The 16,768-nt window shown below is 44.4% G+C and overlaps 1 non-coding gene across 1 annotated transcript; it reads right to left on the bottom strand.

The window, feature by feature from the left end:
• Window positions 1-15,791: 15,791 nt before the first annotated feature.
• On the bottom strand, window positions 15,792-15,898 carry LOC111754273 (U6 spliceosomal RNA). Its single transcript, XR_002788966.1, has one exon. It is a non-coding gene; the product is annotated as a U6 spliceosomal RNA (small nuclear RNA).
• Between the last annotated feature and the right edge of the window lie 870 nt (window positions 15,899-16,768).

Raw genomic sequence — 16,768 nt, forward strand, 5'->3', positions numbered from 1 at the left:
GCCAAGTTCCTGTGACAGTGAAGTGGAGCAAGAATCAACAGATACAGTCACAGGGATGCAGACCTCCTGACTCAGAAGCCAAAGAAAACAGCAGTGTGAGTCCATATTTGACTGGTTGAAATGTTATGAAATGGCCACGCAACCAAATGGGATGATCTAACATTAGAACTAAGTCCCAAAATAAAGTACGGAGTTGGCAGTGGTGAAATACATTGGACAGAATGCCAGCACTGACACTCAGTATTGGAAATTGTGTCAGAAAAATGTAGAAGATGCTGTGAAACACACACAGGCTGGAATGCAAGGGAAACTTTCTGTATGCACCCAAATGTGTGTATTATGGCTCCCCGCAGCCGACCTGAGAGCAGTCATAGGTCTGCTGTACTTAGCAGAAATTTCTCATGGTGATCGCAGGAATCTAAAAGACTTATTGCAAACTGAAGGATCAAAATATGGCATAATAACTTATGTTCTTATAGATGTGAAGACTTAGGCTTTCAAGTTAGACCTTTATCCTGAAGCTGAGTCCTCAGATCCTTATTCACATGTAATAATAAACCAAATGATGTGAACAGCCTCCCAGCTCCCATCTCCCAAACTAATCAGAATGTAACATTCAACAATTGGTTTCCCAGTTTCCAGTTGATGTTGCATTTGCTAACAGGCACAAGTTGACAAGCACAGGACTTGTATGCATGAACAAAGGAGAAATTCCAAATGCAATGTCACAATTTCAAAACAGAGGATTGTATAGCAAAATCTGTGGATTTCAGAAAGGTGTAATACTGGCCTCCTATATAGCAAAAAATAAAAACCAAACAGGAGCTGATGATGTCAACATGGTGCCATGATGGAATTACTGATAGGAAACCTGGACAAGGGGAGGCCTGGGACAGAAACTTTCTACAGCAAAACCAAAGGCACAGTGAATGTCTTGATGAGCTATGCAGCAACTATGACATCAGTTGAAACAGAAAGTGTTGCCCAATGGTTTTATTTTACTCAGTGCTAGGCATATGTGGAATAAACAGTTTGATAGCTTACAAAGAAAACAGTCAGTGCAAAACACCACAGAGAAATTTTCTTAGAGGATTGGGACTGGGACTTGTAAGGGATCATTTATAGCGGAGGAAAAACAAAATGTTCCTTCCCAGGGAAGTTTGCAAAAAACTGTGGTGCACACTGGTGAGCTGACAGGTAAGCAGGCAGGCGCGGCATCACAGAGACCTACTGTAATAACAAGAAAACCCAAAAGATGTCAACTGTGACCTACAGGAAAGTACAGGAAAACAAACATATGTGGTGGCAGTGTAAGCGATGCTTGGGTGTGGAACACACAGTTGTCACGTGTGAAGGCCGCCTAGGCTGTGACAGCTGAAGCAAAGCTTATTTTGTTCCTTTTTATGTTGTATTTCAAATAGCTTTTTATTTTTAATGTTTTAGGTTTTGTAAGGAAGTACACAGCTGATGTGAAAATGTTGATGTCTATTCTAAACACACAATACATATTAGGAATCTCATACTTTATTTTATTGATATTTTATGTTTCTGTTAACTACACATTGTATAATAAAAACCTCCTCACAAAACAACAAGACCTTTGAGAGGTCAAATGTGTCCTACAAAAGGCCAGGAGAGCAAAACACGTGTGCTGTCTGTGTAAGCAGTGCGTGAGTACAGACCAAGCTCTTGTCACGTGTGCAGACTGCCTTAGGTGTGACAACGGAAATAAAGGTATCGGAGACTGAGAGAACATGGCGGACAGACAGCAGCAACTACTGAACGCTCTCTAAAGGCTTGGCTCAGAGGCCAGGAATGATGCGGACTAAGGAGATACGAACCAGTAGAGATATGCTCTGCTGACTCAGGAACGAACTGGGCTGAGAGAATCCAACTTGGAATACAGTCCTGGCACTAAAATAGGAACAGAAAAATCTCGGTGTGGAGGCTCGACTCCGCGCCATTGGAAACCGCGGTTTGGATTTACCGCCCCGCCCGGCGGCGGCCGGCGCCTGGTCCACAGCGGCTCGGGCTCGGCAAGGAGAGACGCGACTGCCGAGCTCTGGGAACGGGAGTAGTTCCCGCGCCATCGGAAACCGCGGTTTGGATTTCCCGCCCCGCCCGGCGGCCGGCGCCTGGTCCACAGCGGCTTGGCAAGGAGAGACGCAACTGCCGAGCTCTGGGAACGGGAGTCTCCGAACGGAGTCGGAAACGCGACGGACAGGGAGGAAGGCTGACTGATGGCGAGGTGAGCGAGGAACTGACTCCCTACTGCAGTTTGACTCCAGCGGAGGTTTTTCTGGGCGCGGGCAGTCCTGTAAGAGCAGGGCGCGGTGGCAACTGCAGCCGCACGATTCCCTCTCGGACGGGATTGGTGAAAGGTACCTGGCCGGAGGGACGCTGCTCGCGGACTCCCTAGGCTGGCCTAACCCAGATCCCAGAGCCTGACGGTGGCCCGGAGGAGCGACCGACTCCCGCGTAGGCTGCCGCCTCCGCAACTCCCTGGGGCGCAGCGGTGGGCGGGAACAACTAGCCAGCGCAATTTGATCAGTCTGTGGCTGACAGGCAGGGAAGCCGGGCCTCCTGTGTAAGATTACATTTTATAAGGAACAGAAAATATGGGGAAGGGAAGCAACAAAAAAGGCTCCTCAACCCCCAATCCTGAGAATCAGGCAATAGTGGACACTGCACCAATATATATTAAGCGCCATTTAGAGAGCCTCATAGACCAATTCAGGAATGAAGTTATCAATGACTTGAAGCTAGAAGTATGCAGAATAGTTAGAGAAATGCTAAGCACCACCCAGGAAAAAGCAGATGGTGGAATGGAAGAACAGAAAAAGAGGGGAGAATTGCTTGATGGAGAAAACAGAGAAAGCATTGAGTATGTGAAGCAGGTGCAAAGGGACTATCAAGAAATTAAGAAGTCTACCCAAGACTGGCATAACAGCTTGAAAGAAACTAAGGACAGACTATCTGAATTGGAGGGCAGACTTGAAACATGGGAGAATGAAATGAAAAACTTCTTAAAAATAACAAAGAAACACACAGCAATAATACAAAGACAAGAAGATGATAAGAGGAGCCATAACTTAAGGATTAAGAACATAAAAGAAGAAGTAGGGACACAAACAAGTGAACTACAAAAGCTACTCACAGAAATAATCCAGGAGAATTTTCCTAATTTAGCAAAAGGTAAAGATACTCAAATGTATGAGGCATACAGGACCCCAGCTACCTACAACCCTAACAGAGAAACACCCAGGCATATAATAATAAAAATTCCAGAAATTCAATACAAGAACAGAATATTAAAAGCTGTAAGAGACAAGAAACAGATCACTTACAAGGGAAGACCCATCAGAATTACAGCAGATTTCTCTTCACAAACCATCAAATCACGAAGAGCATGGGGAGAAATAATTCAAGCTTTGAAAGATAATAATCTACAGCCAAGATTGAGATATCCTGCACAACTGTCCCTGGAAATTGATGGAAAAACGAGGTGCTTCCAGGATAAAGAGGAACTGGGGGAATTTGCAACCACCAATTCAACCCTACAGAAAGTATTGCAGGATATTCTAAAAAAAGAAAAATACAAAGAACCCAGAAATAGGGGCGGGGAGGCCACAACGAATGGAGCAGAGAACAAAATGAAGAAGACAAACTGACAGCTACTGACAGAAAAAGAGCTCAACAGAAATGAGACAGAAGATTGGATGATAGGAACAGCTTTTTTTTGGAGAAAATGACATTTTAATAGGTAATGCTGATTTAGTACCATCTTGTTTTGAAGTCTCATCTAGCTTTTGTTCTTCTGTCTCCAATGGTCTAAACAGGTTGTATCTTATTGGATTTTGTTATGTACGATAGTATAAGGAAAAACCTTTTAAAGACAAGGAGATTATACAGAGACCATTGTTCATTTTCTGTTAGTCGATTCTAAATGCTCTATAATGCTGTCATTCTCTTAAATGGATTCACATTGTTTTGATATACTTAATGCTACAGTATATGAAGTTGTACTCAAGGACTTCAGGGAGGGAGTCAATATGGTAACTATTTTTGGGGTCAGGATTAGCTGGTGGTGAAACACTATTCTGCTTAAATGGTTATGTTTTGATCTGCCCTGTTTCGCTGTTATGCCCTCCTTTTTCTCAATCTCCACTCCATTATTTACTTTTTTATTTTTATCCACTTAATTAAAGGGAAAAATATAGCAGGATATAATATAGTAACCCACTTTGACTTTCTATTATCTCGATTTGAAGCCCTGTATTACTCTCACCATCTTGCTTTTGACTGAGGTTCCTCTATTCTGTTTTGCTGGATAGTATCAGGTTCGAAAGTTTAGGTATCAGCTGAGAAGATAATGAGATTCATTATAACGCCCATTCTCGTTGACTTTTATCTACTTTTGAAGACCTACAATATCTCCAATGTTTTGGTTTTGTCGGTTTTATTCTTTACGGTTTTGTTCAATTGTATTACAACTAATGATATAGGCAATTCTATTAGAAATAGCAGGAGGCATTATGGTAACCATTGTTGATCACCTTGTATTATGTTTTTATATTATCTATTATGTCCACCCTTTTGACTTGACCGATTCTGTTCTGTTATGTCACATTTGGTTTTACTCTCTTCCAAAAAAGCAACAAGAACCGTGGGAGCAATGAAACCCAGAATGTGTAATAGTCACTGTACAAAAGAGAGGAAAAGAAAGTGCTCTAAACTATATAACTGCATGTATATTTAAATGTATAAGATAGAAAATGATAGCACAGAGTTTTATTGGATCATTGAACAGAACTGTTTGCAGTATCATTGTTGGAATGTCCACTCTACAATGCTTTAATTTTGTGACTTAATTATTTCTAAGATGGCAATATGTAATCCATTAACTAGTGATTTCCTACTGCGCATTTTTTTATTCTGTAAATCTGTATAACTTGTACCCCTTCACTGTTTTTTTTTCTTTCTTTTCTTTTCTCCTTAAATAAAAATTAATTAAAAAAAAAAAAAGGAAATAAAGGTATCTTTGGCATTTTCATTGTAATTCATGTAAGAATTTATTTGTGCTATTCATTTTTAGGTGTTGTACACCAAAAATGAGTCAATGTTGGAAATTTTGATGCTTTTTTATAAATAATAAATATTAAAAACCCAATACTTTATTTTGTGACTTTTTCCTGTCAATTACTCATTGTTCAACATAATAACTCACAAAATAAAAATTAACAATTTGTTAGTAGCGATGTTTTAAAGAATACACATGGGTCTGAGGGACCCATGTTTCTGTGCCTGGACGATCAAAGCAGCCTCGCGCCCCAGGACAGTCCAGGGCCAGCGGAGCGGAATTGAGCGGCTCTGAATTTGCACTCCCTGGAGAAAGCCTCCCCTCAGTGCCAGTGTCAGCCTTCTTCATGTGCTGTGCCCAGAGGAAGGACTTCACCTGCTCACCTGTGCCCTGGGTGGGAGCCGCCAGGCCTCTTCACTGAGAGTAAGCGCTCAGATGTTTCACCGTCTGGAGACGCTTAAGACCCTCTTTGGCCCTCTTTACTTGGGTTCTCCCATCAGCCAGTCTGTCACTTACTTCCTGAATCTTCTGGGGCTGGCTGCTGCTTCCTGGAGACAGCTCTGCTCAGGTCAGTGGTGACCTCCAATTTGCTGGACCCAGGCCTTACCTTGCACAAGCTCTTGATAGTAGAGACTATGTCCACCTGCTGTTGGTGCCAGTGTAGTTTCTGGCCATGCCAGGCACTGAGTAAATATCTGGGAGCGACCAGGTATGTGTCCCACGTCACCTGATGTGTTGGGGAAGGATCAGTCCAGAATTCACAGGCCAGAGTTTTTGCTAGGCAGAGTTTTACACAGTAGGGCTAAGATCAATAATTCTTCTATTATTTAAGAAAGGTTCAAAAAATGCTTGCTTCTATAAATGATGAAATTCCAGAGGACACTGAGCTGGGGTCACTTCTCCTTTTCAACAGCCTTTCATTCCCATCACACAGGCACACATTTATAGTGCATTTTCAGGAAACTTCCCTCATAGATCTGAGTTTTATTTTGGTTTCCATGTCCTCATCCAACTCTTGTAACAATGCTCGGAAAGAACAATAAAGTCCTGCAGTTTGACAAGGGTGCAGGAAAAGAGATCTGTTATTCATCATCTAACTTCCAGCTAATTATTTCAGTGCACCAAGTAGGCAAAGCGGTCATTGTCCTTTCGGAAAGGGCTGAGAGCCGGGCAGGGAGACTCAGCTGGGAGGTCTTGTCATCCACTCCACAATGCCCACAAAAGTTCCAGTTCTGAGGCAGCAAATCAGGTTTCTGATTCTTTTCTTTCTTTTTTTGGGGGGGCACTAACCCCAAGGTAGAAACAGAAATGGTAAACTCAGGCCTCACTTTGGAGGGGACGGGCACCTGTCACTGCCGACCTCAGTGGGAGAGAAGCATTACTTATCCTCAGCACGACCACGCCTGGCTGTTAATCCCTGCGTTTTTCAGCTGTGCAGAGGCTCCGTCCTATTGTCTAGTGTCCAGCGCAGAGGCGCAGTGGCGGGCTTCTCAGTGTCAGGCAAGACTCCCGTGGGAGAGGAGGGCCTGAGCTCAAGGCCTTCGAAGCCTATCAGAAGCCCTATCTGGAGAGGAGTGGGGGCTGGTAGCCTGGGAACGGGACCAGGGTGGGATGCTGTGCTGAGCGGCCTGGGGAACAGGCTCGGGACAGGTGACACTGGCACTAGGGTCCTGGTGGGACAGCCGGGGAGACTGCCTCATGCAGGGCAGACACCCGGAAACACTTCCTCTTCATGTCTTGGGACCTGGACAAAGGGCTGTCATGGGCCAACCTGACCCTGCCTCTCACCTCTGTGGGCTTCATCTCAGCGTAAAACCAGCATGAAGAGCACTGGACTGAGCAGTCCCCACTGGTTAGACCTCACGGGTGCTTTAGGATAAAACCAAATGTGTCCCATACCTACAGGGGCCGTTTTGCCCTCTGGTGCCACTTTTCTCTGAAGGACAAGCACACCCTCAGTTCTTCCTGCCAACACTAAATTTCCTGTATTTTTTTATTTAAAGAGAAAAAGGAAAAAATATAGAAAAAGGGTACAAGTTATACAGAATTTCAGAAAACAAACAGTAGGAAATCACTAGTTAATGGATTACATATTGTTATCTTAGAAATAGTTGTTCAAGTTACAAAATTAAACCATACAAAGTGAACTTTCAAACAGTGAGACTGGAAACAGTTTTGTTCAATGATCCAACAAAACTTAGTAATATCATTTTCTATCTTATACACTTAAATATATATGCAGTTATATTCTTTAAAGCACTTTCTTTTCCTCTCTTTTGTACAATGACAATTACACGTTTTGGGTTTTATTACTCCCACAGTTCTTATTACTTTTTTTTTTGAAGAGAGTAAAACCAAATGTGCCATAACAGAACAGAGTCTGTCAAATCAAAATGATGGACATAATAGATAATGTAAAAACAAAATACTAGGTGATCAACAATGGTTACCATACTGCCTCTTGCTATCTTAAAAAGAATTGCCTATATTGTCAGTTATAATAAAATTGAACAAAACAGTAAAAAATAAAACCAAAACATTGGAGACATTACAGGACTTTAAAAGAAGATAATAGTCAACCGGGATGGGCGTCATAATGAATCTTATTGTCTTCACAGTTTTGCCTATACTTTCGAACTTGGTACTATCAAGCAAAGCAGAATAAGGGAAAATCAGTCAAAACAAGATGGTGAGGGCTATACAGGGTTTCAAATCAAGTTAATAGGAAATCAAAGTGGGTTACTATAATGTATCCTGCTATTTTTTATTTTTCCCTTAGTTAAAAAGATAAAAAGAAAAACTAAGTAATTTAAAAAAAGGAGATTGAGATAAAAGAGGGCATAACAACAAAACAGTGCAGGTCAAAGCATAACCATTTAAGCAAAATAGCGTTTCACCACGACATCCTGACATAAAAGTAGTTACTATAGTGTCTCTTTCCTTGAAGTCTTTGAGTATAACTTCATATACTGTAGCACCAAACATACCAAAACAGGTAAAACCATTCAAGAGAATGACATTATTACAGGGTATTTAGAACCAACTATCAAAAAATGAACAATGGTTTCTGTATAATTTCCTTGTCTATAAAAGTTTTGGCTTATATTATCACATGTAATAAAATCCAATAAGATACAACCTGTTAAGACCGATGGAGACAGAAGAATAAAAGCTTGATGGGACTTCAAAGCAAGATGATACTAAATCAGCACTAGCTATTATGATATCTTCCTACCATCCAATCTTCTCTACCTCATTTCTGTTGAGCTCTTTTTCTGTCATTAGTTGTCAGTTTATCTTCTTCATTTCACTTTCTGCTCCATTCATTGTGGCCTCTCTGCTACTGTTTCTGAAGTCTTGGTATTTTCCTTTTTTAGAATGTCCTGCAGTATTCTCTGTAGAGTTGAATTGGTGGTTACAAATTCCCCTAGTTCCTCTTTATCCTGGAAGCACCTTGTTTTTCCATCAATTTCTAGGGACAGTTGTGCAGGATATATCAATCTTGGCTGGAGGTTGTTATCTTTCAAAGCTTGAATTATTTCCCCCCCATGCTCTTCGTGATTTGATGGTTTGTACCGAGAAGTCTGCTGTAATTCTGATGGGTGTTCTCTTGTAAGTGATCTGTTTCTTGTCTCTAACGGCTTTTAGTATTCTGTTCTTATATTGGATTTCTGGAATTTTGATTATTATATGCCTGGGTGTAGCTCTGTTTGGGTTGTAGATGGCTGGGGTCCTGTATGCCTCATACATCTGAGTATCTTTACCTTTTGCTAAATTAGGGAAATTATCCTGGATTATTTCTGTGAGTAGCTTTTGTAGTCCATTTGTTTGTGTCCCTACTTCTTCTTTTATGTTCTTAATTCTTAAGTTATAGATCCTCTTATCATCTTCTAGCCTTTGTATTATTGCTGTTTGTTTTCTTGTTATTTTTAAGAAGTTTTTCATTTCACGCTCCCACATTACTAATCTATCCTTAGTTCCTTTCAAGCTGTTATGCCAGCTTTCAATAGAGTTTTTAGTTTCCTGGTAATCTCTTTGAACCTGCTTCATGTATTCTATGTTTTCTCTGTTTTCTCCATCAAACAATTCTCCCCTTTTTTTCTGTTCTTCCATTCCACCATCTGTTTTTTCTTGGGCGGTACTTAGCATTTCTCTAACTATTTTACTTATATCTTGCTTTATTTCGTTAAATACTTCATTTTTAAACTCCTCTATGAGGCTCTGGAGATATAACTTTATCTATTGGTGCCGGGTCTGATATTGCATGTTTTCTGTCTTCCTTTGTGTTTCCCTTTCCTGGATCAGTGTTCTCAGGATTGGGGACTAAAGACCCTTTCTTGTTGCTTCCTCTTCCCATACTTTTTGTTCCTTCCATACAAGCGAATGTAAGAGGCCCAATTTTTTTCTCTTTTTCAGTTACAGTTTGTTTGAATTGCACCGGCTAGGTGTTCCCGCCCACTGCAGTGTACTAGGGAGACAGAGACCTTGGCAGCCTCTGCTGGGCCCATCCCTCCAGGTCAACCTACCGAAGGCTTCACCACTAGGGTGCACCTCCAGGCGCTGGGACCTGGTTTGGGCTAGCCTACTGGGTCTTAGTCAGCGGCGTCACGTAGGCCAGGCACTCCCCTCCAATCCCACTTGAGAGGGGAATATGCAGCTAAAGTCACTGCAGCGTCCTGTTCTGGCAAGCCTGCTTGGTCCCAGTATGTCTTTTGCTGGAGCCTCCTACTCTATGAAAGGGTCCCTGTTCCGCTCACTCACTGCAAGTCAGTGTAGGGCTCCCTGCTAGTCCTGCTCTCAGCTCCGTTCGCAGATTCCCATTCTCAGAGCTTTTGCATATCTCTCTCCCTGCCCTGCAGATTTGGCCGCAGCAGCGGCAGCAGGAAATTCAAATTGCAGCTTCCAGTGGCACGGGTTCTAGCTTCCTGTGCTGAGATTTTATCTGTTCCTGTTATAGCACCAGGATTGGATTTTCAGTTGGTTTCTCTTAGCTTAGTTCATTCCTGGGTTGGCAAGGTGTATCTCCCCTTGCTTAGGACTCCTCGTACTGCACCATTCCTGGGTTTTAAGTGGGGTATCTCAGAGAGCCTCCATAGCTGCTGCTATCTATCTGCCATGTTCTCCCGGAAGTCCAAAATTTCCTGTATTTTGTAAGCACTCTGGTAACCGTAAGGTAATCCGACATGGAAATTGCACTTGCTGAAATCTAGGCTGTCCAAGTAGGACAGCTCCTAACCAGGCAGCTCAGGAGTTAATAAAGTATTCTTGGCGGTGTTTTTATGGTGGCCTCTCTGAGTTCATGTTACACTTTTAAGGCCAACGCTTTGGAGAAAGCTTGGGGGTCCACACACAGTGAAGATGACAGAGTCCTAGGCCCTGAGGTCCCCGTGGAGTGCGGAAAGCAGCGCCCAGGTGGAGGGCGGCAGGAGTGTGGGAAACGCTTCAGATCACTTTGGCTGGGGACACAGCCTGCGAGCCTGGCGACTTAGACCAGGAAGGTGAGTCAAAGTGAGGGGGCGGCAAGACCCAGAGCACTCGGGGAAGAGCAGGTGCTAAGGTCCGCTGTTCCCAGGACATAGATTTCCCCAGAAACGAGGGCATGGAGTTGCCTCAGCAATTTCAGACTGGGCAACACACAGATGCCAAGTGGACGGCTGCTTTCAGAAAGGCCCCAGGGGGCTGTTCGTCCCAGGCACAAGGTGGGCTCAGGAGTAGGGTTTACCTTTCTCAGGGTTAGGGGCTGGGTGCAGTGTGAATCTTGGAGCCCCGAGAAGCATTTGTGAGGGGCCCGGGGGAAGAAGCCATGCCCAGCCCAGGCCAAAAACAAGATGCAACATGGATTACTGGGACAAAGGCCAGTGACAGCACAGAAGGTGACCGTCAGCCTCTCTGTGTCACTCAGTGGACACAAAAGCTCTAGACTAGGGCTGGAGCCCAGCTACCCCACAGGGCGGCCCTCAGATTTCACTGCAGCGGGAGGGCTGGACACCAGCTTCCCATAGAATGGGTCAGTGGCAGGCCTGGGGTGCTGTGGGAAAGAGGGCAAGGTCCTTCAACTGTGGGCCCCATCTGGAACGAGGACAAAGCACCTGGCTTGTGTCTGCTTCTCCCCCTTTTTCTCGTATCCCTCCCTGTTCTTTAAATCTCCCCTGTTTCTCTCTTCAATCAAAACTCCCAATCAGGCTCCTCGTAAGCAGATTTTTATCTGTTGAAAGGACTAACGATTTATGGGCTTAAGTTTTCCGAGGGCACTATAGCAGGCTGATAGCCAGAAAGGTGCCAGGACAGTCACGCAGTCTACTAGATGGGGGACACCCTGCACTGCCTGGTGAACCCAAGTCCTGCCAGTCCAGCCTCTCCCCTGGGCCCAGAACCTTTCAGGCATGAAGGGGATGGCTCCTGGTGCCCTGATGCAGGGCTAGGCCTGCTCTGGTGGAGGGGAGGGTGCCGTGCGGGTTATTACAGAGTGTGAGAATCATCGCCTGTGCCACATTCATCCCCAAGATAAAACCTGCAACAGGACCATTGGACATATGGTGTGCAGCAGGTGTTTGCAGCAAGTGGTCCTATGTGATGTGTGAGTCGCAGAGGCCACATGCTGAGTCTTCCCTTTCCTTCTGCTTGAACTAGACCAGTGCAACAAGCACCAAACTATGACTCAGCCCTGTGGAACGGCTGTGGGTACCAAATGCCCCAGGCTCTTTCCGAAGAATCATTTGTCACCTGAGGACGCCAGGAAACACACATTTGTGTTTGGGCCGGTGATTGTGGAGAGACGGACGCACCTACTGGAAGGCCGAGCATCTCTTGTATGGGTGACGAAACAGACGCAGGGCGGACCGGTCCGGGTTGCCAGGTCACGCTCCTACTGTAGGCAGGAGCGCGGTGATAAATCCATCGTTCACTGACCAAGTCCCGGGGAAGGGCCGTGTCCCTTCTCCTGACACAGAGTTGCTCAACCCTTCCTGACTTCTCAGCTGCACCCATGATTTGCTGAGTGGCCCCGCCTAGCTTCTGATAAAGCTGCTTTCCTTCCTTCTGTTATTCCCATCCTAAGAATTCCGACCAATATACTGAGCTGGTAAGGAAATACATCACCAGGGAAAACACATACACATTATCAGGGAGATTCAGCCACACTTGAAATGAGCTCGACTGCCACGCTGTGCTGCCATTGTCTCTGCCAGCGGGCAGAACCTCGGGAAAGGAACGAGAAGGGAGTGTTATTGAACCGCCGAACACTGATAGACGGCGCCACAATGAACCAGCCCAGGTCTGACATCCTTTGGGCGAACTCTAGTGATTTAGTAATTCATTTCCTGTGAAGCAATTTGCCTCCAGCTTTTCTGCCATCCTCTGAAGAATTTGGAGGTGACAGGCACCTTCTGAGCTAATGTAGGAGCTCAGATCAAAAGGGAAAAAGTCCTCTGAGAACAGCAGTGAGAGAAATTAGCAAGGGTGAATAACTCAAGTTTACAAAACAATAAATAGAGAAACCAAGCAACTTAGGATGCTGATGGTTTATTTTGACAGGTGTAGTTTATCTTTGCTCATTTATGATAATTACACACTGTAGAGTCTCATTATCCTCCCCACACCCATTTCAGGGCTGAGAGCAGTTAGAAGGGGACTTGGCAGTCTGCAGAGAAACTGAGATAATGGGTGGTAATGACCAAGCAGGAAATCGAGACCCGGGCTGCAGACAGCAAGGGGCAGGCCGCTCGGGCCAGGGGCACGGCCAGGCTTTGCAATGACATTTGCACACTCTCGGGCTGTGTATTTCACATCAGTGATTCCTTGGGATTGATTCAAACCAATAATGATTACTAAATACGATCAACGGAGATGCTTAGGAAGATGCTGGTGTGCTGGTTGTTTTGACTGAAGCGTGGGGGAAGACAGTCAAATTTATTGGTTAATCACAGGTGTATTGGAGCTCATCAGGTTAGAACTGCTGTTTACTAATGTGCCGTCTACTACTCAGCGTTGCTATCAAAGCTGGTGTTCCTGAGGATCATAATAGAATCCAATGACAGGTTGGGGGGATTAAATTATTAATGGGGTAGAAGTGCTTAGAACAGCTCCTGCCATGCTAAGCACTATAGATTGTTATGGTTATTGATATTTGTAAAAAGGAGGTAAAGGCAGATTCTTCTGATGCACCGTGCCGGGAGGGTTCAGTGATGTATCTCATCCAGAGCTCTCAGCTGTGCTTAGCACCTGTTCTGACTTTGCCACACTGAACTCAGAATTGTCCTAGGAAGTTCACCTCGCTGCATGTGGCATTTTGCAGTCTTTCACTCAGTAAACGCATTCTGAGTGTGCACACTGGACCGAGTTCTGCGGATATGGCAGTGAATAAGACTGTGATGCTGCCCTTCAGAACAGGAGGGTGACACAGAAGAAAGGCACCAGGACCAGAGAGACCCGTGAGACCTCGGCCTTGGGCGGGCTGCAGATTCGACTCACAAACTCTGCTTCTGAGGGCCAGACTGGGGTTGTTCTCCAAGACGCCCTGAAATACCCATCTCCATCAACCTGCGTCTCTCTTTCCACAAATGGGAGCCACCTTCCTACCCCAGGCAGGTGAAGGGGTCTCTGTTGCAACAACTGCTCTTTAGTTTGCCTCCATGCCTATGGGCTCAGGGCCACCATCTGCCTGTGCACCATTTTATCAACTTCCTGAAAGATGGTCCTTGGTCTGGGTGCCTTCCTAACTAGCCTAAGAATACCCTTCTTATTGTTGCTAAGAATCAATGTTTATCATACTATTTTAAGGTATCACTCTACCTTATAATAAAGTCAGGCTGAGGCGTCTCCACCTCTAACTCACCGGGCTGACATTTCTGCTCTGGGTTAGCGCTGCAAACTGAGGCATCCTTTGACGCCTGGAAGCTTATGCACCCTCATTCCATCCGGGGACGCATATGCAGGAAACACCCACGGCGCTGCATAAAGGCAAACAAACTGCCCTTAAGCTCTGTGTCCAGTCCAGGACTAAGTGAGTTCTTTACTCTCCTTTCAAATAAAACATAAAGGTTTTGTTATGTGTCCTGCAATCGAGTTGAGCCCAGCCATTGTGAAGATCTGTTTTTCCACGCTCTATTTACCCCCGACCCTGCACCGAAATGCTCTTGTTCACGCTAGCAGTGATTTGCAGCTGACTTCCACAGCTGACTTTTGCTCTCCACCTCACCAGATGCGTCTCAGCCACCGCAGGTCTCGCACCAACCCTGGGCTGCAGGCTCTTCTGCTGGCTGTGGAGCTGCCCCCTCTCTATGTCCTCTTACCCCACGCCGCGTCTTCTCAGCCTTCCTAGCTGCTCTTTCCTCCTCTTCCTGGGTCTGTGAGTTGGAATTTCCCATGCACTGTTCTACTCACTCTCATTTCCTCTTTGAGCTCATCCAGACTTGGGGGATTAAACCTGTGGCTCCCAGTCCTTCTTCTCTATTCTCTCCTCTCCCCCGAGCACTGACTGTACTCCCAGCCATCTCCGTACATCGTTGCGTATTTTGGATGCACCAAAAGAGGATAATGGCAAAACCTCAAGAGCAGATCACTTTCTATTTTATTTTATTTTATTTTATTTTAAGAGAATAAAACAAAGAGAACAGAACAAAGCAAATCAGAACAGAACAATGCAAGCAACACAGCACTTCACAACAGGACAGCCAGATAGTAACAGTCGCTACTGTAATGTCGCTTTTCTTTGAAATAGTTGAGCATACCTTCACGTACAAGACCAAACATAACAAAATAGTGTAAAACCATTCAAGATAATGAAAGTATTATAGGACATTCAGAACAAATAACAGAAAATGAACAATGGCTACTATACTATCTCATTTTCCTTAAAAAATTTGATTATACTATCATACATATTAAAATCCAATAAGATACAACATGATAGAACCAATGAAACAGAAGAACAAAAGCATGGTAGGGCTTCAAAGCAAGATGATATTAAGTCAGCAATGGTTGCCATGATGTCTTGTTTTCTTCAAAGTAGCTGTTCATACCACCACACATAATAAAATCAAACAAAACAGAATAAAACTATTCCAATCAACGAATGAAAACATTATAAGACTTCAAAGCAATATAATGGGGAAACCATGACTATCATAAACTCTTATGTACTCTTACCATTTCTTACACTAGGGAGACTCTACAGTATTTATACATGTGAGTTTGATTTATTTCACTTATGAGTATGGTCTCAAGCTGCGCCCATTTATTTATAAATATCTCAATATGATCCTTCTTTATAGCCGAGTATAGAAATACCACAACTTTTTTATTCATTCCTCAGTTGATGGACACGGGTTGTTTCCAAGATCTGGTTATTACAAATTGTGCTGCTATAAACATGGGTGCACATCTATCACTGTAGTATGATGTTTTCAGTTCTTCTGGGAATATGCCTAGAAGTGGAATAGCTGGAACAAATGGGACTTCCAATCCCAGCTTTTTGAGGAATCTCCAGACTGATCTCCACAATGGTTGTACCAGTCTACACTCTCACCAACAGTGCAGGAGAGTTCCTTTTACCCTGAAGCCTCTCCAGCATTTGTTGTTGGTAGTTTTCTTTTTCCTGGCCATTCTTTCTGGAATAAGATAGAATCTCAGTGTTGTTTAAATTTGCATTTCTCTAATGACTAATGATGCTGAACAGTTTTCCATATATTTATTTGCCATTTGTATTTCTTCAAAAAATATGGAATGCTTCACTAACTTGCGTGTCATCGTTGCACAGGGGCCATGCTAATCTTCTCTGTATCATTCCAATTTTAGTATATGTGCTGCCGGAGAGAGCGCGAGCAGATCACTTTCAGTGGCTCTCTGTCAGTCCTCTTCTCTCGTCAGTAAGCGGCAGCCTCACGCTTGCAGTCCTAATCCTAGCTTTCTTTTTAGAAATGCCATATGCCCCAGCAGTCCCCCTCCGAGGTATCTTCCCCAGAGAGCTCAGGACATCATAGCACAGCCATCCATGCACACCAATGTCTGAGCAGCCAAATCCTGCAAGCTGCCTGTATGCCCATCAACAGACGACTGGACAAAGAAAAGGTAGAATCACTATGTAATGGAATATCACCCAACTACAAAGATGGGCGGATTGGGGAGATTGTCAGGAAAATGGACGCACCTGGAAAATACAATGTTGAGTGAAATAAGCCAGACACCTAAGTTTAAATGCCAGCTGGTGTCTCTCATTTGAGTGAGGAAAAGTACAGATAAAGAAAATGATAGAGGGTGGATGGAAAGGCACAATGGGTGGATCTCTGGCAGTAGTTAAGGGGACCAGGGAACAAGGGTGAGAGAGGAAGGGAAGGGGAAACCAGCAGAATGAGGATGTGCCGTGTGCAGGAGCCCAACAGTCTCCATTAATGAAACGCTGTATGCTGAGACAGGAGCTAAGGTTGGTAACATCAACAAGAAGAAAGCGGGACAGGGACAGGGGAGTCATAGGAGAGGCGGGAAGCGGACTGGGATTAAAGGAACGAGCTGTGCTGTGCACGCATCACCACGCCTCCGGATGCCTGCAGGCTGCACCGACTGCAAACATGTACTCATAAAACAAGACTTAAAAACAACAAATTCTATTTCTTTGCATCCCTCCTTTTCCATCAGCCCAAGTCCAACCCAAAGCAGGTCCCATTGAGTGAATTTTCAAACCTGACCCCAGCA

This window comes from Cavia porcellus, unplaced genomic scaffold (assembly GCF_034190915.1).
Source record: "Cavia porcellus strain 051 isolate PalLab524CR breed Dunkin Hartley unplaced genomic scaffold, mCavPor4.1 scaffold_8, whole genome shotgun sequence".
Classification (NCBI taxonomy): Eukaryota; Metazoa; Chordata; class Mammalia; order Rodentia; family Caviidae; genus Cavia; species Cavia porcellus.